The sequence below is a fragment of the Perognathus longimembris genome, chromosome 3, assembly GCF_023159225.1.
Source record: "Perognathus longimembris pacificus isolate PPM17 chromosome 3, ASM2315922v1, whole genome shotgun sequence".
Classification (NCBI taxonomy): Eukaryota; Metazoa; Chordata; class Mammalia; order Rodentia; family Heteromyidae; genus Perognathus; species Perognathus longimembris.
The window spans coordinates 26,337,917-26,357,865 of record NC_063163.1 but is presented as its reverse complement, the minus strand read 5'-3'; positions in this window follow the sequence as shown (position 1 = coordinate 26,357,865).

The following is a 19,949-nucleotide window of genomic DNA, read 5'->3' as shown; positions in this document are numbered from 1 at the left end:
AACTATGTGAAGATAATGTTAACAGTGTTCCCGGGTTAAATGGATCGCTTTGCTGGAGAATTATTAGTCCTCACTAATTATTGATTTCTCTATGTGATGGAGCTTGGAAGAAAAGAAAAAGATATCTCTGGGTCTATCTATAGAGGAGAAAATCCATAGAAAAGAAAAACAGTATCAGTAGACTGATAGACTATATTACTGCCACAGGATTTAGGCAAAGATTCAGAGTGTGGCACAATTACAAAACAGAGACATTATTTTCTAGAAATGGAGAGTGTGTGTTTGGCTATACACCAGGTTGCATGTAGATTTCCTGTGTACATGGATGAACCAGAACTGACCAAACAGCTACCCCTGAGCCACAATTCACATGGTTTTAAGCTGATAAAAGTTTAGAACTAAATTCATTCCTGAAGAAGCAACATAAATGAGAAATAATCCAATGTAGATGTATTTTACTCATAGATAATGTTGAGAGGCATGTGAGCATAAAACAGAAGAAAGAAATCAAATATTAACTGAGAAGTAGCAGTTGCCCATTCATATGGCATGTATAACTTTGAAACAAAAGTGAACTCTTTGGACTTAGCTTAACCATGTAGAATAGGGGCTGCAAGATTGTACTTCAGGAGAAACTGAGTATTGTTCTTCAGACATCAGAGCTGAGATCTACATATCTAAAATAGAACTTGTACTTGTATTTCCGGCTGATAGTTCTGATGGGAGTGTATGGTTAGACATAATGAATGCTTTGAGCATAGTTTATAATAAAATTACAAAGCACAATACATATAAGTCAGTCATGCAGATATAGACAGCCTGAGACACATAAGAAAAGCTTACAAAATAAAACAACACAAAAACCAACAAGAGCAAATTTACTGCAACCAATTTGGCAATAAGCACTTAAACAAATATATATGTTTGAACATACACACATGTATGTGTTTGTACATACACATACATATGTATATGTTTGTATACACACTGTATGTGTGTATATGTACATGTACATGTATATGTATATATGTTTGTACATAAACAAACATAAACATGTTTGTACACATGTGTGTATATATATATGGATAAGTACTATTTGTTACTAAACAGTACTACATAAAGATTTAAGAAGTTTAGTAACTGGAATTGGAATGCATGAGTGTTAAAAAGGTCATAGGATTATAATTGGGTAAAGCCACAAAATATGTAACTGGAAAATTTTGAATTGAGAATAGCATTTAATATGCCAGAAGTAGGGGACACAATATGTTTAACATGGAAATATGTTTGAGGTATTAAACTAGCATGGATAGTGACCCTAACAAGAGACTGGTGGAGTGTGATGAGTAAGCAAGTAAACCACATGATCCAGCAGGGCCTTAAGGACTCTGCTAAACTCGATAACTTTTATAGCAGGTAAAGGAATATCACTCCTACAACACTTTTTAGCAGATAAACTGGTATGCTAGAAAATACTTAATACAGAAATCAAAATGAAATACATAATAAAATACCCTGAGTTGGGTACCTTGTAAAGGAATTTCCAGATAAAAGAGAACATTTGTTCAGAAAGAATTTAGCAACCCTGGATACTGTATATATTGGTATTAGAACTAGGGAAGTGAAAGGGAATATCAAAATCGAGAGACAAAGGATAAAAAGACAAATGACTCCAAAAGCAATACTTGCAAAACCATTTAGTGTAAACCAACTGAACAACCCCTTGGGAGAGGGAAAGGGGGAGGAGTGAAGGGGGAATGAGGAAGGAGGTAACAAACAGTACAAGAAATGTACCCATGGCCTAACATATATAACTGTAACCCCTCTGTATATCACTTTGACAATAAATAAGTAATTTTTTAAAAAAGAAAGAACTTAGCAAGACAATATGTTTCTATAATTAAAAGGTCATTATCTTCCTCTTTGATACTTCAGTATCAACTTACTTAACTACACAGCAGGAATGGTACTGCTTATAAGATAATTAGAACAGGTGTAAAGAAAGGAAAAGCTGTGGCTGCAATTTGAGCTGTTTCCTCTGTTATGATTGACAATACAAATATCTTCGGACAGAGATTTAGGGAATCCTCTTTATCAGCAAGTAAGAATTAACTCTGGAGTGTACTCCTCCTTCTGCTCATTCATCATATTCAGCTCTAAAATTACCTCCATGAAATCTCACCAGGAGAGAGCATAGAACTATGACTGTCCATACACACTTGAAACACCACCAACAAGCCCAAGATTCTTCTTACCACTGTTTCCTGGGTATATCCTTGCTGTAAGTCAACATCCTCAAGAACTTTTCCTTGGGTGCAATTAATTTAATCCAGTGACTCCTAGAAGAGAAGAAAGCATTAACTTAGGTTTATTGGTTTACTCTAAAGGATATTACAAAGCATAGAGATGCACAGGACAGGTGGAGGAAAAGGGGTTTCAGCTTCCGTGTTCTCTCATAAGGTTCCATCCTACAGAAACTTCCACGACTTCAGCTATTCAGAAGTTCTGTGTACTCATTCCTTAGGGTTTTTAATGAACATTTCTCTGCCTGGACTAGCTGTTAATAAACTGTTTTGCAAACACCTAGAAAGATCTGTCTCTTATGATTTTTCTTAGCCTTTACACAGCATTCTTCCTGTCAGGGTACACAGTTCAGGATCCCAACCGTAATAAGGAAGGTCGTAGGACTTACTATTAGACAAGGTACGTCAGAGTTATAAAATAATATTAAAACACAGAAACAAAAAAAATATGTATCATAACATCATAAATGCATATTGATTTTTCTCATTTTCTTGGAAGTTATTTGTGATGCGGAAATAATACAGAATTTGGACGTTCTCAACGTTATGAGAGAATAATCTATGCTTGCTTTGTTTGTTTCTCATTTCCTGTTACCCATGGTGTGACTGCTCTGAAACAAAATTGCTAATGACTTTGCAAATAAATATAAAAGACACATTCCCTTCCTTAAATCACTCCATCTTTGGAATCATTTCTCATTGGTTGCCCCAGCATTCATCTTAAAAGGTTCGTGGAGATAAAGTTTCATCCAGAACTAAAAAAAAAAAAAAAAAAAAAAAAGCAAAACAAAACTCTGATAGCTCATTCAGGTTTCCTCTGATGATTCCTTTCTGCCTGCTCATCCATCCTCAACCAAAGTTCCTTGGGTTCTTTAGTGGTGACCTCTTCTGTCAGTCTATGAATTTTCTCTGTGATATACCATCCCATAGCTTAAAATGACACTTGTCTTCTAAACACAAAACTGAATCTGACATAAATTCATAGCTGCTGGTGTTGGTAATAGTACTTACCCCCATCTGAAAAGATTTTCATTTTAGTCATTTTTTTTTTAAATTAAGTGCCATGCATCTAATTTTAAGCCAATTTCTGAATCCTGCAAGTATGTTTCCTGGTCCTCTAACAAGCACATTCATTATTAAATATATCTTCATTGTATTATATAGATATCAAATGCCAGGCTATCTTTTATATTTCCAGAAAATGAGAATCATAGATATTAAAATTGTGTTTCTCAGCTGATATAGTTGATTTTGGTTCCTTTAGACAAAACATGGTGAAATGTCACTGGGGCAGTTTCACCCATTTCACTGAAGTTCAGATTATGCAGTGGGGGACAGGGTGTCTTCTATGGTATGATGGCAAAGGCAGGACATATCACTCGGTGCTGCACAAACTGGCTGAGATTGCCCACATCCCACTGAGCACTAGTCAGTGTGTGATCATGCTTTGCTTCTTATGCCCAATTTGACCATAGAACCTGCCCATAATAACTGACTTGGAATTCTATTTTTTTGTCAAGGCTTTTGATATTCATGATGTAGTTTTGGCAATCTGAAAAACACAAACCCTCGCTTTCTGCCCCTTTTGTTCCCCTACACATTCAGGGAAGTTTCTTTTTTGTTACAAGGTTGATGGTGTCATATATACAATGTTTCCTTCAATATCTTTTATCATGTATCTAAATTATGTTTATTTTGCCTACATGGGCAAACATAAAATTTATTTTATTAAACTCATGAAATGCCAAGACGTTATAAGGTAAGTCCTGTTTCTTTAAAATGTATTGTCAAGAGCAAGACAGAAACAAATGAACAACAAAACCCTGCAAAAAATGGATGACCTTGGTCAAGATGCATTATTCTTATAAATAGCTATGTTGAATTAAAACTCCTTTGTACAGGGCTGGGGATATGGCCTAGTGGCAAGAGTGCTTGCCTCGTATACATGAGGCCCTGGGTTCGATTCCCCAGCACCACATATACAGAAAAAAGCCAGAAGTGGCGCTGTGGCTCAAGTGGCAGAGTGCTAGCCTTGAGCAAAAAGAAGCCAGGGACAGTGCTCAGGCCCTGAGTCCAAGCCCCAGGACTGGCAAAAAAAAAAAAAAAAAGTATAACTCCTTAAATATTATTTTTTAATTGATGATTATTGGGTAGAAAGAAAGGAAAATAAGTACATATACATACAGGTATGCACAAATATATGCATGTATCTCCACACATTGTCTTATCTCATCATATAAGGTCCCTTGTAGTAACTTCTTTTTTTTTTTACTAATTCACAACTCTGGAAAAAAAGAAACTATGGGTCATCTTTGCCTTTTTTTTATCCTTATTTTTGTTCTGTGCAGAATATTGCTGATGAATGTATGTTTATGGGTACGGTAACTTATTAAAAGAAACCATGTTATCTCTTGCTTATATACGGACACATTTCCCCTTGGTTTGTGTGGCAAAATTGCTTATTCTTGTGACCAGAGAATAGAATTCATATAAACAACAGAAGACTGCAAAACTATGCAAGTGTTCCACATCTGTGGGTTTTCGTTTCATAATTATTATTTAAAGATTAGATTAAGATTCAAACTAGAAGTTTATTTAAAAATGAAACAAGCATTCAAGAGCAGAATAAGCAGCTATCTTAATATTATTCAGACATCTTCCGTTTGTTTTATTGAAGATTTAATCTCCTGGTTGTGTTATTGAGCATGAATCAAAGCTAAACATACTTAGCTAGCAAAGCTTTACAGTTATTTTAGAAGTGCTCAATGGAATGTGTTATTACAGTTACAGATGATGTGCTAAATCTGCCAAAATAAAAGCATTTTTCTTCGAAATCATAAGCGTGTTTAGAATTACAAAGGACAATATTTATTATATATAAGAATATGATGCTGCTATATCTGTTTAGAACATTATTCACACTAATCTCTAATTTCATTTGTTTTATGGATCAGTTCATGATTAAAATATACTTTGAAATTAAACTTTAGAATTGCTGGATGGATCTTATTCTGTGTTACTTCTGAAGAGTTACTGACTTACCTCTCATTTAAAATAATATATATATATAATATTGACAGAATAATATCTTTAGTGGTGAGTGAGGAAATTATTTTTAACTTATTAAACAGCATTAACAACTACTAAATTTTATGGACACTTAGAAATACGATGTTAAACAAGAAAAAAATCATTACTGATGAATTTACTTGAAATCTATTTATATCCCTACAGATATTAAGTAGAAATGTATGCTGAATGAGACAGGAAAAGAGTATTTCTTTGGGTCTGGGTCACTTCACTTAGTATGATTTTTTTCCAAGTCCTTCCATTTCCTTATGAATGGGGCAGTACCATTCCTTCTGATATTAGAGGCATAGAATTCCATTGTGTATATGTACCACATTTTAGATCCACTCGTCTACTGAGGGGCATCTGGGTTGGTTCCATGTTTTTGCAATGACAAATTGTGCTATGATGAACACAGTTGTGCTCATGGCTTTAGTGTGGCCTTGCTTGTATTATTTTGAGTGGATGCCCAAAAGTGGGGCTACTGGGTTGTAGGGGAGCTCTATGTTTAGGTTTAGGATCCTCCACACTGCTTTCCAGAGTGTTTGAACAAGGTAGTAGTATTCCCTTTTGGCCACATCCCCTCCAGCATTTATTATTAGATTTCCTGATAATGGGCATTATTACTGGGGTGGGGTGGATGAGCTAGTACATGATTAGGCTAGTCATAGCAGAAGATCAAAATAGCCCAATAGCTAGACCCATTTGAACACCTAAGATGATGCTAAGTGATATAAACTCCATGTATGGAAACAAGTGTTATATCATTGTTGTAATTATTTTGAACATGCCATGTGAAACCAAACCTTTTGTTTTTTGTTTGCTTGTTTGTTTTGTTTTGTTTCTCTTGTTTGCTTCCTATGGTTTTACCCCAGATATCATTGTATCTCATCTGAGTACCCTGGATACAGTATATACAGGTATTAGAACTAGGGAAGGGAAAGGGAAAATCAAAATCTAGAGACAAAGGATAAAATGACAAACCATTCCAAAAGCAATACTTACAACACTATTTTGTGTAAACCAATTGTACAACTCATAGGGGGAGAAGAGAAGGAGGAAGGAAGGAGGGGAGAAATAAGGGAGGAGGTAGCAAGTTGAATAAGAAATGTACTCACTGCCTTCCATATGAATCTGTAATCCCTCTGTACTTCACTTTGACTATAAAGAAAAACAAATTTTAAAAAAAGAACATAAACAAAAGTATTATTTGTAAAATAAAGAAGAGCAAGAGAAAAAATGAGTAGTGAAGGGATGAGTGAAAATGTTGAAAGGGATGACATTGATCAGGATGTATTATATTCACAACTCACTTTGTTAAATGGATCCCATTTGTACAACTACTTCAAGATAATAAGACAATAAGAGATAATAGATAAAATAATATGAAACACACAAACAAAAGGTTGAATATGAAACAATGATTACTTGCAGCAAGATGAAATTACAGAAGTGAGATCCTTTTTCTTTTTTTTAATTTATTTTTATTGTCAAACTGATATACAGAGTGGTTACAGTTTCATAAATTAGGCATTGGATACATTTCTTGTACTGTTTGTTACCACCTCCCTCATTCCCCCCTCTTCCCTCCCCATTTCCTTTTCCCCCCATGAGTTGATCAGTAGATTTACACTAAACAGTTTTGCAAGTATTGCTTTTGTAATTGTTTGTCTTTTTTACCCTGTGTCTCTCGATTTTGGTATTCCCTTTCAATTTCCTAGTTCTAATACCTGTATACACGGTTTCCAATGTACTCAGATAAGATACAGAGATAGTGCAGGTACAACCACAGGAAGGGGATACAAGAGGATCATCAACAATAGAAGCTACGGTTTCACATCGCATGTTGAAAGTAATTACAACAGTGATATAACAGTCGTTTCCATAACATGGAGTTCATTTCACTTAGCATCATTTTATGTGTTCATAAGGGTATAGCTCTTGTGATCCTCTGCTGTGACTAGCCTAAACCTGTGCTAATTATTCCCAATAAGGGAGACCATACAGTCCATGTTTCTTTGGGTCTGGCTCACTTCACTTAGTATAATTTTTTCCAAGTCCTTCCATTTCTTTACGAATGGGGCAATGCCATTCTTTCTGATAGAGGCATAAAATTCCACTGTGTATATGTACCACATTTTCCTGATCCATTCATCTACTGAGGGGCATCTGGGTTGGTTCCAAATTCTAGCTATGACAAGTTGTGCTGTGACGAACATTGCTGTGCTGGATCCTAAGGAGAAAAAAGCCAGTATAAATGTAGTCAAGGAAGGAACAGAGAAGCCAAGCCAGAAGAGGATTTAATCTACAGAGGTGTGGAAAGAAAAGTCCTAGAAAATGCATTGGAATTTATCTATCGTCATTTTGCAAAGGTGTGAACAATTGATTTCTTTCCTCCAAATTCCTCTTAACATAGAGGCAAGGATAACACAAACCAAAAGTCATAAAAAATGTTTTATTTCCATGATTCTTATAGGAGAAATCTACAACTGGCCCCCAAATGGATGGAAGGACCAAGTGGCTTGAGTTAGGTTGTGATTATGGTATTTCAGTAAGACATAATGTGAAATTCTCTTAGTGTGAAAACAGCACCAGTGGTTTCTTAATGAGAAACAATGTGGTCTATGTATGGGACAAAATGACAAAAAGCTTTTCAAAGCTGAGCACAGTAAAACATCCAGAAGGTAATTATTTGAAAAATGGTGATTCAGGAAAGCATCTACTTAAATACAGATATGGAATTGAGCTTCAGGTTTTTCTTGTTGTGAAATAATTTTATGTCTTCAAATCTCAATTTCAAGTTCAAACAAATATAAAGCTTGTAAGAATACGAGATTTTACTACCTCAAAAAAGTCTTGTGATATTTTTAAGGAGGAATACTTAAAATGAAAAGTACAAAGGCGAAGAAAAGAATGCTTTTGCTGTTACTTTTGTGCCTTGTTATCATGTAATATTAGAGGATGATTGTCTAAAATGTTCTTGGGTGTAAAAAAACACACTATTTGAAATGACATTTATAGATGGATGTGAGTACTTTCTAAAGTAATTGAAAAACTGCATTTTCCTCAGTTTAGCAGCATATATTTTTGAAAATATTTCATTGATCTGTTTAAATGGCGAGAAAGGAAAGAGAATGCCATATATTTCTAGTGCTATTTAGCACTGTTGGGCCATAGACCTCATGACAAAAACCTCAAAATGTTTACAATAAAATAACAAAATAGTTAAAGGCTGTATCAGTTACACAACTGAAATAGATGCCATAAAAATTCTTCATATAAATGCCCTGCTGTTTGCAGGTGGAAGTATGATAAATATCTTCTAATTGAAAGATTTTATAGCCATTTTTAGATTTTAATTTATGGCTGAAAATATGCAATCCAACTGCAACTCACTTGACATTTACAAGCTTGGAAAAGAACCTGCCTCCCTTATTGCTTCTGCTAATAAAAAGGACAATAATAAGAGTGTCTAAGAGTTGATTGACCTTCAAGCTCACGAAAATGAAATAAGGAAGATTTATTTATCCATTGCAGCAAATTTTCTGATGAATTTTTAAAACAAATAACAAAAATGCAAAATCTGAATGTAAGAACAAGGTATACATACTAAATCTTATGTATGAATGAATTCTATAAATTGTATTAATTCAACTAACTCCAGCTATTGTCTAAAATATTTTTATTTAAATTTCCATTCAATAAAATAATCATGTTATTTCAGGCACTTGTTTTGTGTTTCATATTTCTTTTCAATGGCCTCTATAGAAGCAAAGCATGAATGGAACAAATGTCCATTTTAATTTTGAGTCAAATAAATAGTACTGGACCCTATCAATTGAATAATTAAAATATATTTTAAGCATTTCAATTTCCTTAGCTTAGTGATTCCACTAATATCCTAATTCCATTTTTGTATTCCATTTTTATATGCATCCTCCTTCTCTAGGCACACATACATTACTAATATATGTGGTACTAGTATATATGGTAATATTTAGTATGAAATTGTACACTACATAAAGTATAAAGGTAATTTAAAAAATCATTCAAGGAAACTAAAAACAAGGTTTTTTCCCCTTAATTTTGTTTCCATTGCTGGTCTTGGGTCTTGAACTCAGGGCCTAGGAATTGTCCCCAAGTTTTCCTTGCTCAAGGCTAGCACTATACGACTTGCACCAGATCTCTTCCTCTGGGTTTGGTGGTTAATTCAAGACAAGAGTCTCAAGTCTCATGGACATTCATGCCTAGACTGGCTTTGAGCTGCAATCCACAGATCTCAGCCTTCTAAATGAGTAGGATTGCCTATCTGACTCCTAGGCAGCTGGCCTAAAAATTTCCTTTTTATTTTTCTTTCAATGTCTTCTTTTTAGCTACACCATATTTCTCACCACTTTTTTTTTTGTTCTAATGGGCTGCAATTTGCAAACCTATGTAGAGGGAATATACTCTAATGTCAACTATTCTTTTACACATTACAACTAATGCTAAATAAGTTTGTATTTTACTGGTTTATCAGAAATATCAACTACATTTTATAGCAATTTCTTGTAACATTGTAAATGAAGAATACATTCAACAGAAGCTTGTAGATACGACATACTCATTCTAGTCTAGAGATAAAATAACTTGTTGATTTTAGTTAACATGGAAATAAGTAATGTATCCCTGAGTATTTTAAAATAGTAGTTTTAGGTATACATAAATAAAATATATAAGTTGATATCCACTTTTGCCACTACTCAATATCACTGGAGTAAAAGGAAGTATAATGACAATTGACAAATGAATAGGCAGCCTGTTGTAAGTAGGATTGTTGAGGAATCCTTGTGTACATTGCTGACAGCAGATACTTTTGCTATTTCTTGTATTTAGTGAATTCCTAAAGCTGGGTAGTATGTTCCACAATCGAAAAATTTCTGGCTTAATCCTTTAATCCTTCTTAGATCCCATCCTTGTTATTTCAGTTTACAACACATTTTCATGCTTCAAAATTCTTAACAAACTGATACTTTATTTAAAAAAAAAAAAACAAAACAAAACACAAAAATAAGACTTATGTTATAGAGTAAAATATGTGACTGGAATATATAATGAAGGAGGTGGAGTTCTTCAAGAATTTCCATTCCAATTTCCAATCTTTACAACATGAATATTCATTGCATCCAATTCTTCACAAGCCATTGACTTTATAACTGTTGTAGCAATAATAAGGTTATACGGGACTATTGCTACACCTATGTTGAGGGATTTGCTATTAGAAAATTTCACCTGTCACTTTGCATCTCAATTTAATTTACTAAGGAAATGAGCAACTCACAGATGACCTTTGAGAAGACTTTATTAGGTCTCAATGATTTAAACTCAGCTCCATATAATTTTTATTTAATGGGAGTCTGTACACAAACAGGTTCACAGTGTGCTATAAATTTTATCCTTTGAGTTTTCCACTTTTTAATTCCTATATGGGTACAACATTATACTCTAGATTTAAATATGTGTAAAATGAACAGAATTACATTTAGAGTTTGTGGAGAATATGAAAAATAAAAAGTATTTCAGTGAATTAAATTCTAAAATACAAAAATTACACAATTATTTCACAGGAATGAATAATCATAGTAGATTTTTATAGTCATTGGAAATATCTGGCTTTACATCCCCAGGTACTTTGGCATTGTTAATTGGTCACCTATATTATGTAAAGCCCTTGTATGATCTTGAGACATTTAGAACAATAATCCATGTGTTTATTTTCCCACTGCAAGGGATTTATTGAGGATTCAGTTAAGTTGTTGATACTCTGGAAAATTATTATTCTACCACAAATCCAAAGACTTTTAAAATACATTATTCTGTTTGTAAATAGATCAGATATGTCTTTGCCTTTCAGAAATATATTTGTACCTGTGACACTCTTATGACACAAAACTCAATTTAAAATTTTTAAGTAATGAAAATTATCTCTGTATTCTTTCACGTTTTGAAATAAATTGGGTCAAACTGAAATGAATTAAAGGGGATTTTTTTATTTTTAATTGACACATAATACTTGCACTTATTTATGAGCTACATGTGATGATTTTGGCTGACATATATATTAAGAATTAATCCTATCTGTTTATTTGGAAGGTCTATAATCTTTATATAATTATCATTGCTCAAATTCTTACTGCTTTGAGATTTAGAATGCATTATTGTTAATTTTAGCTCTCTGTTTGGGTCTCTGGCCCTCCCGCACTCCGCCGACCCGACCCACTGGAGAGACAGGGAAGGCATGCTCCAACCAGGATGATCCAAGAAAGGAAAAGAAAGGGTCAGCAGACCACTCGCACCCAGCCCTCCCTCACCTGAGGACAATCAGATGGCCTGGGAGTCAAGTCAGCACAAAGTCTCATTTATTGGAGAAATACATGCCACTAATATAAGGCACAGGAGCCAACCAGATCTAAGATAGGCAGGAAGGGGAGGGGTGTGCACCTATCTAGGGACTGTAAGGGGAGGCATGAGCTGTCCATCAAGAGCGGAAGAGCAGCCCACAGAACCACCTCCAGGGTATAACCAAAGACACTTGTAGCAGCTGCCTGTTGTTGTTAGGTGCCGCCATCTTAGCCACACGTGGCCCCAAGACTGAGAAACAGGCGGGACCAGCTAGTTGACTTCCAGGTGTGCCCCACATTTTCCCCTTTTTGTTTTACTTGGGGGGAGGGAGAGATTGACACTGAAAAGGGAGTCCTATTACTACATGAGGCAGCTGTCCTTGATGGAGCTCCTCAGTGCCCAGCAGCAGGTTGCGTCCTCAGCATTCTTGGGGCTGCCATTTCCACACCACACACTCCTGCCGGGCCCCACAGCTGGTTGACGAGCAGCTGTGCTTGTCCTGTGCCAGCGCCCGCAGTGCTGTTCTTCGCCATGTGCTCCCTCGCGGGTGCGCTAGTCCCCAGTGGCACCACCACTCGCTGCTCGCCTGCTGCCAGGGCATGGGAGACCGTGTCCCATACCAGGCCACTCTTCTTCCAGGGGCGGATGCCCTTGAGGCGTGCGAACCCCCTTGCGTTTGCTCCTGGGCCCAGCCTGCCCCCCTTCCTTTTGCCCTTCTGGCTGCTGCTTCTCCTCTTGTCGGCCTCCTCCTGGTCCTCCTCCCTCATCTGCTTGTTGGAGGCTCTGGTGCTACTCAGGATGCGCAGCAGCTCCAGCTGGCTCTGCTTCTCCGCAGCATCCGGGCTCTGGGGGCTTGGCTGGTGGCGCTGGGTGTCACGACAGAGGTGGTGGCCGAGAGCCAGCCACTTCCACTGAGTCCCTGCTCCACTACTCTCCTCAGGCCGGGTCGGTTCTCCTCTCCATCTCATTCCTCCGGCCGGCTCCTGTGGGCTCTGTACCACTCCTCCAGGTGGCCAGGTTCAGCTTTCCACTCTGCTCTTCCAGTCCATCTGGTTCCACTCCACTCCACTTCACACCTATGCTCTCTTCTTCCTTAAACAGTGTTCTTTGTTCATTTTCCTGTAGTCTAAAGCTTAGTGTGAAATTGCTCCATCTTTTGGGGGATACCCTTACCTAGGGTCGTCTAAAGCTTAGTGTGAGATTTCCCCATCTTTTGGGGGATACCTTACCTTGGAACTCACTTGGCTTGGCTTGACGAATTTCACTTTTAGTGTGAGGTTGCCCCAACTCTTCGGGAATACTCTTACCTCGGGTCATCTAAAGCTTAAACCTACACTTCCTTATGCCCCACGTTGGGTGCCAGATGTTGGGGTCTCTGGTGCCCGCCCCTATGCCCACGTTGGGTGCCAGATGTTGGGGTCTCTGGTGCCCGCCCCCCCCCCCCCCCGCGCTCTGCCGACCTGTAGGAGAGACGGGAAGGCACGCTCTGACCCAGACTAGCCAAGAAAGGAAAGGAAAGGAAAGGGTCGGCAGACCGCCCGCACCCAGCCCTCCCTCACCGGAGGACAATCAGATGGCCTGGGAGTCAAATCAGTGCAAAGTCTCATCTATTGGGGAAGTACGTGCCACTAATATAAGGCACAGGAGCCAATCAGGTCTAAGATAGGCAGAAAGGGGAGGGGTGTGCACCTATCTAGAAATAGGCGGGACCAGCTAGTTGACTTCCAGGTGTGCCCCAAAGCTCTCCTGTGCCAGAGACTACCAGAACTTTTCCTCTTTCTGTTGATAGCATTGCCACGATTCCCCAACTTCTCTCTGATTCTTCTCTTTGTCTCTCTGGCCCACTGTTACCACTATTCTACTTTCGACCATGAGATCAACTTGTTCAAAATTCATTTACCAGTGTGATCTCATGATGGCTGTTGTTTCTCTGCTTACTTAGCACAGTCTACCATAGGTCTACCCATGCTACTCCAAATGTTTATTGCAAGTTAACAGGAAAGTGATGAAAATTTAACAAAGAGCTTTGGCAGTGAAAAATAATAGCCAGTTGTTTCTTCATGACTTCTACATAGAAACTACAGACAGAATGTCTTCTAACAAAAAACATCAACAGACTTTAAATCTAAATGGCTATAATTGAACAGATAGTTTTAGTTTACACAATAAATACCATTGCAGTTTATAAACACAACAATATATTTAAGAGATAATAATATTTTTATGCAGTCTAGAAATGGCACATTAACACTAGGCATTTGGGAAATTTCTCTTAAATAATTATTTTCTTGATAGAGAATTATAAACAGCACATATCCAAAAGATACTGAGAAGACAATTTGTGGTGGGGAGATATGTAAGATGTTATGCTCAATGAAATATTTCATTGGGATATATACATTTCCAAATTAATAATTGAAAACAAGAAGTTTTACTTTGTTGCTGCTTTTAATGTACTATCTGAAGTTATTTCTTTTTCTTTCATTCTTTTTTCTTATGGTTTGTCCCTTGTTGTCACTGTATTTGATTTTGATACCCTGGTTATTATATATACGCTTATCTGAATTAGGAAAGGGAAGGGTTAAAACAAAATGGTGAAACAAAGGACAAAGGGCGAGCCAATGCAACAGAGATACTCAAATGAAACTATGTTGGAAATGACCTATACAACTTGGGGGAGGGGTGTGTGTTGGGAAAGGAAAGTGGGAGAAAAATGAGGGAGGGGGTAACAATGTTGGATAAGAAATGTACTCACTGCCTTACGTATGTACCTCTAACCCCTTTGTACTTCACCTTGACAATAAAATTAAATTTCAAAAGAAACAATTACTACTCTTTACTCACTATGGTATAATATGTCTTATTCTAACTTTTATTTTAGTTTTAGGAATTGATCTGGACTTGCTAGGTGACTTACCACTTAGCCACACTCCTAGCCTTTGATAAATCATCTCAGGTATTGATGGTAATTAGAATGCAAATCATTACTTTTATTTTTGTTTGATGAATACATTGTAAAGATATAATAAGCTAATAAGAACATAAAGTAGATACTAGAAATTTAAATGAATGCAAAATACACAATCAAACAGGATTTAGTGTCACATATACCTTATTATATTTATTTCCATTCTTTCTCTGATTCCTTTGGTTTTATAGAAAGAGGGATTGATGAGCCACTCCATGGAGATGGGGGAAATAATGAAAGAGTTTTTCAGAAATTTGGGCAAAGCAACAACATTAAAAATGTGAATGGACTGTAAGAAGTATACGTCTCTGACAATGGAACATACAGAATGATTGTACAAAACAATAATGAACATGCTTCTCCTCTTAGGTGTGTGTGTGTATATGTGTGTGTATCCAATTAAAAACGTGTTATATGATTTTTATCTGAAACACAAAGGTATGAAAATGTTTGTAGATATTTAGGAAAAAAAAGTACACATTAGCCAATTTGAATAAAGTGAACAAAATTATCCAAAAAAAGCTTTTGCAAGTGGGTTCAAATCTTCAGTTTCAGGATGTTTGTCAAAAAGAGGTAGATCAGATAAGATTTGAAAAGTTATTGAACAACAGATATAGTAAATTTTTTTATTTTATTCTGAAGGAAACTGGAAAGTGTTTTGTAAGTACTATTAGTCTCAATGCTGTGAGACAGTGAAGATGAAGAAAAGAAGTGAGGGTAGAGACAGAAAAGTCACTTTATCTTCATTTTGTACTATCAAAGGAATATACAAAAATACCTTAAATATACTTCAATCAGTGAATGGAAGGGAATATGTGGTAAATATATACAATGAAATACTTTCCAGCCCCCCCAAAAAAAACCTTCATAAAATTATTCAAGTTGCAGCAGTAAATTTTAACAAGGAAGATATTAGTTAAGTGGAAGAAACCAATTAAACAAAGAAAAAATGGAATGATTTTTCTTTCGTGGGGAATTTAAAATAGACACACAGAAGCAGAATGAAGGGCATATGTAACTAGCAAATAGTAGATACTGATGAAAGCATACCAAACCAATTTACATGATTAAGTTCTGGAAATTTAATGTATTATAAGTTGTCTATAATCAATGACATTATATGCTTAAAATTGTTAAAGAGATAAGAAAGTATTTTCTCACCACTAAATAAAAAGAAAAAAGAGAGAAAAAACTGAATGGGGAACACATTTAAATAATATATGAGATGACACATATTTATTTTACGTGAATAACCTAAGCATTTCACAAACTAGATATAGACCCAAAGTACATGGTGGTGAAGAATTTTGTCCTGTATATTAGTCAGGGGAGTTTCTTGAGTCTAGTAGTTCATGACTACTGTGCAAAACAATGAGATCTGGCTGAGTAAAGAAAAAAAACTTAAATATCTAATTAATTTTATACATTAGTATATTGTGTCTGGGATTTGAGTTACTCTCAACACAGTCACTGGGCAGGTGGCAATGTCTCTACCCTCAACTCAGAAGACTCTTTTTTTTTTTTTTTTGGCCAGTCCTGGGCCTTGTACTCAGGGCCTGAGCATTGTCCCTGGCTTCTTTTTGCTCAAGGCTAGCACTCTGCCACTTGAGCCACAGCGCCACTTCTGGCCGTTTTCTATATATGTGGTGCTGGGGAATCGAACCCAGGGCCTCTTGTATACAAGGCAAGCACTCTTGCCACTAGGCCATATCCCCAGCCCCTCAGAAGACTCTTACTATCTGAGGTAATTCTAATGAAGAGGATCAACAAGGATTTCTTAGAAGTAGTATTAATGATAGGATAGGATGTAAAGTAGTAAAGCAAGTTGGCGTTTTGTAAATATGGACGATCTTTCTTAGAGTTTTGCAGGCTACTTTCTCAGAGGCTCTATGAAGAGGAGTGAAAGAATGTATTTTAAGTTGTATTTGAGAATTTTTTTTCTTTCTAGAACTTCCTCTCCAAGGTAGTTTTTGTATTTGTTTTGTTTTTTATATATTTTTATTGTCAAATTGATATACAGAGTGGTTATAGTTTCATACGTTAGGCATTGGACATTTCTTGTACTGTTTGTTAAGGTAGTTTTGGAAACAAAGGAAACAGTGGTGATGGTAATAGTGCTAAAATCACCCGAAGAGTTATGGCTCAGAAGCCTTGTGAGAGAGTGAAAGGACTGTTTTAAAGACCTCTGTTCCAGCATGACAGCAACCATATGACACTTCTATTTACAATAGTGAGTCATAAAAGAAAGAAACAAAGAAACAAATATTTATTTGGTCTATTGAACTTTGCATGTTGCAAATGAATGTTTAATTAAATTAAATTTAATTTTTAGCTCTTGTTTTCACTACAAGCTGAAGCCAATATAAAACATTTCAGCTTTATTTTCTCCATCTGTCATAGTGGAACACATTTACTCTCAGCAGGCTGATGAAATCCCTAAATACTGGCAATATCAGAAATATTAGTGTAAAAAAGAAAACTCATTATATCCTAGTTCCCATGGATGTAACAAGAAATTTACTCTGGAGCAATGAATAAGAAAAATATTTAGGATTATTTGGAGCATGTAAATATAATAGATGAGAGAAAATTCCTCAAAGACCTGTCTATAATGTATTATTGGAAATAATGCTGTCTCTTGTGCTCAGACAGGGGTGCCTTACTGCCCTGGCAGTGAATGAGCAAAACATTGAGGCAGTACATAGGAATAGACCTTAACATATCAGTGGCACTGGTATAAAGAATAATTTCTGAAGCCAGACACATAAATTATTTTGTGTTATTTTCTTCAATAGTAACTTACTATAAATACCCTACATGAATATTAGGAACAGACAAGTACCCCATTTTAACTTTAAAAGCAGAATTTTCATGAAAAATAGGGTCTACAAAAAAATGACCTTCTGCCAACAAGAAAAATCTTGCTAGAAACAGTCATTGTGAAAGAGAAAAACATTGTCTAAAATAAGCAAATCAGTGGTTATTGTGCATACTTATAGTCACAGCACACAGGAAACTGAAGCAAGAGGATGAGAGATTTTAGGTCAATCTGCACATCAAGACCCTATATAAATGATTTTAAAATATATTTTCATTTAAAACCAATATTAAGAGTCTTCTCATTATTGTAATAAGGAAATAATATTCCTCAGGTAGCTAGGTCAACTTTCAGTATGCAAGAACATATGTGATAAGAAGCTCTTCTCACAAGGAAAAAAATTCTCATATCTCACATGAGTTATATTTCTATTTCTGGACAGTGGTGTGTAGTGCATATGAATTTTCTTCATATTTTAGGGAAAATATTGAATTTGTGTGCATATCTATTTACAATAATTTGAAATCTTTGCCTCATCCATCTTTATTTTAAAATTTCAAACTTTCCACAAAAAAGTATTATTATTCTACTTTAATTGCTATAGCCTATAGAAAAGTCATCTTTGATATAATTTGGTATGCATCAACATACTCTGCAGTTCAGTTTTATTAATGCAATAAAAATAACAAAGGTGATTTTCATTAAGAGCATTACTTGAATGCATATTATTTTCTCTGTAATAAATTTCAAACCTACCAATTTGTGTTAATACATATTATTTGATCATATTTATTTAAGAATTAATGCTACAGTCACTTGCTACTCAACATTACAAAGTAATACAAGGCAAAATGTGTGTCTGTTTTTAAAATATTTGATACCATATTTGTGCTGGTTGTATTTTGAAAGCAAGGCAGATGGTAAGTCAAAGGCTGCCAATCAGGCAAAAGAACAATGAGAATAAAAAATGAGCACATTCTCCAAGGACAAAGTGTGGATAGAAGAACAGTGCCAACTTAATCTTGAAAATTATATACTGATAAAAATAATCCTGGATAAAATTGGTCTGCTTTGCACAGTAATCAATTACGTGAGTCTTTAACATAGTTTCTATTGAAAATTAATAGTATCTTAGCATTATTTCACTTGAAGATCAGATTGAGGAGATAAAATCATATTTCATAATAATATCTGAAATAAAATCTTTGTTATACAGTAGCATCTTTATGCTTTATGAATCTATAGGAATTATTGGTATTGGGGATTTTTTAATTTTTTTTTGGCAGACCTGGGTGGTGGACTCAGGGCCTGATCACGCTCCCTGGCTTCTTTTTGCTCAAGGCTAGCACTTTGCCAGTTGAGCCACAGTGCCACTTCTGGCCATTTTCCATATATGTGGTGCTGGGGAATCGAACCCAGCGCTTCATGTATGGGAGGCAAGCACTCTTGCCACTAGGCCATATTCCCAGCCCGTGGGAATGGTTTTTAAAACGTCATTCATATTAATAAATATTTTACATGATAATTAGTTTTTTATATTCTTAGCAATTTGCAAAATAAACACAAATGGCAATGAAAATTCCTAAGACATCCACCTACGTATATTAAAATGTATATGAACTTTGACATAAACAGTATTTCAAAATTAGGGTGCATTATTTTAATATATGACTTTGAAACATTGCTAATAATATTTCCTGTCATATATTATATATCCATCACTTAAAAAATGATATGCAACAAAGTCATATAATAATGATTATAACAAAATAAAAACTAATACTATCGTAAACATCAATTGCTTATTTCTGTTATTATATTTGTTAAAATTATTTATCTTAACTCATTATAATCCAAATAATTTTTTTCTTAATAATTACTTATTTATTGTAAAAGTGATGTACAGAGGGGTTGCAATTTCATGCATAAGTCATGGGTACATTTCTTGTACAATTTGTTACCTCCTTCCTCACACCCCCCTTCTTGTCCCCCTTTCCCTCTCCCTCCATGAGTTGTTCAGCTGGTTTACACCAAATGGTTTCACAAGTATTGCTTTTGGAGTCGTTTGTCTTTTTATCCTCTGTCTCTCAATTTTGATATTCCATTTCCCTTTCCTATTTTAAAGAGTATTTTTTTCTAAAACTAAAAGATTATCATCCTTCCAAGCTATAGTAGTGTTTGTACAGTGAGTTCATATTACAATTTTCATGTTGTTGAGTCTATAATAATTCAGTCTTCTTTCCCTGAATTTTTATATATTATTTGAAATTTCTTAACTATGAAGTATAATTTTCCCTCTATGATCCATATACTTTAGGATTCTTATGTACAGATAAACATGTTAATAATTTTTACCTAAAAGTTATATGCTTAGGGCTTAATATCTAGTAGGATCTCATAAAAAATTTAA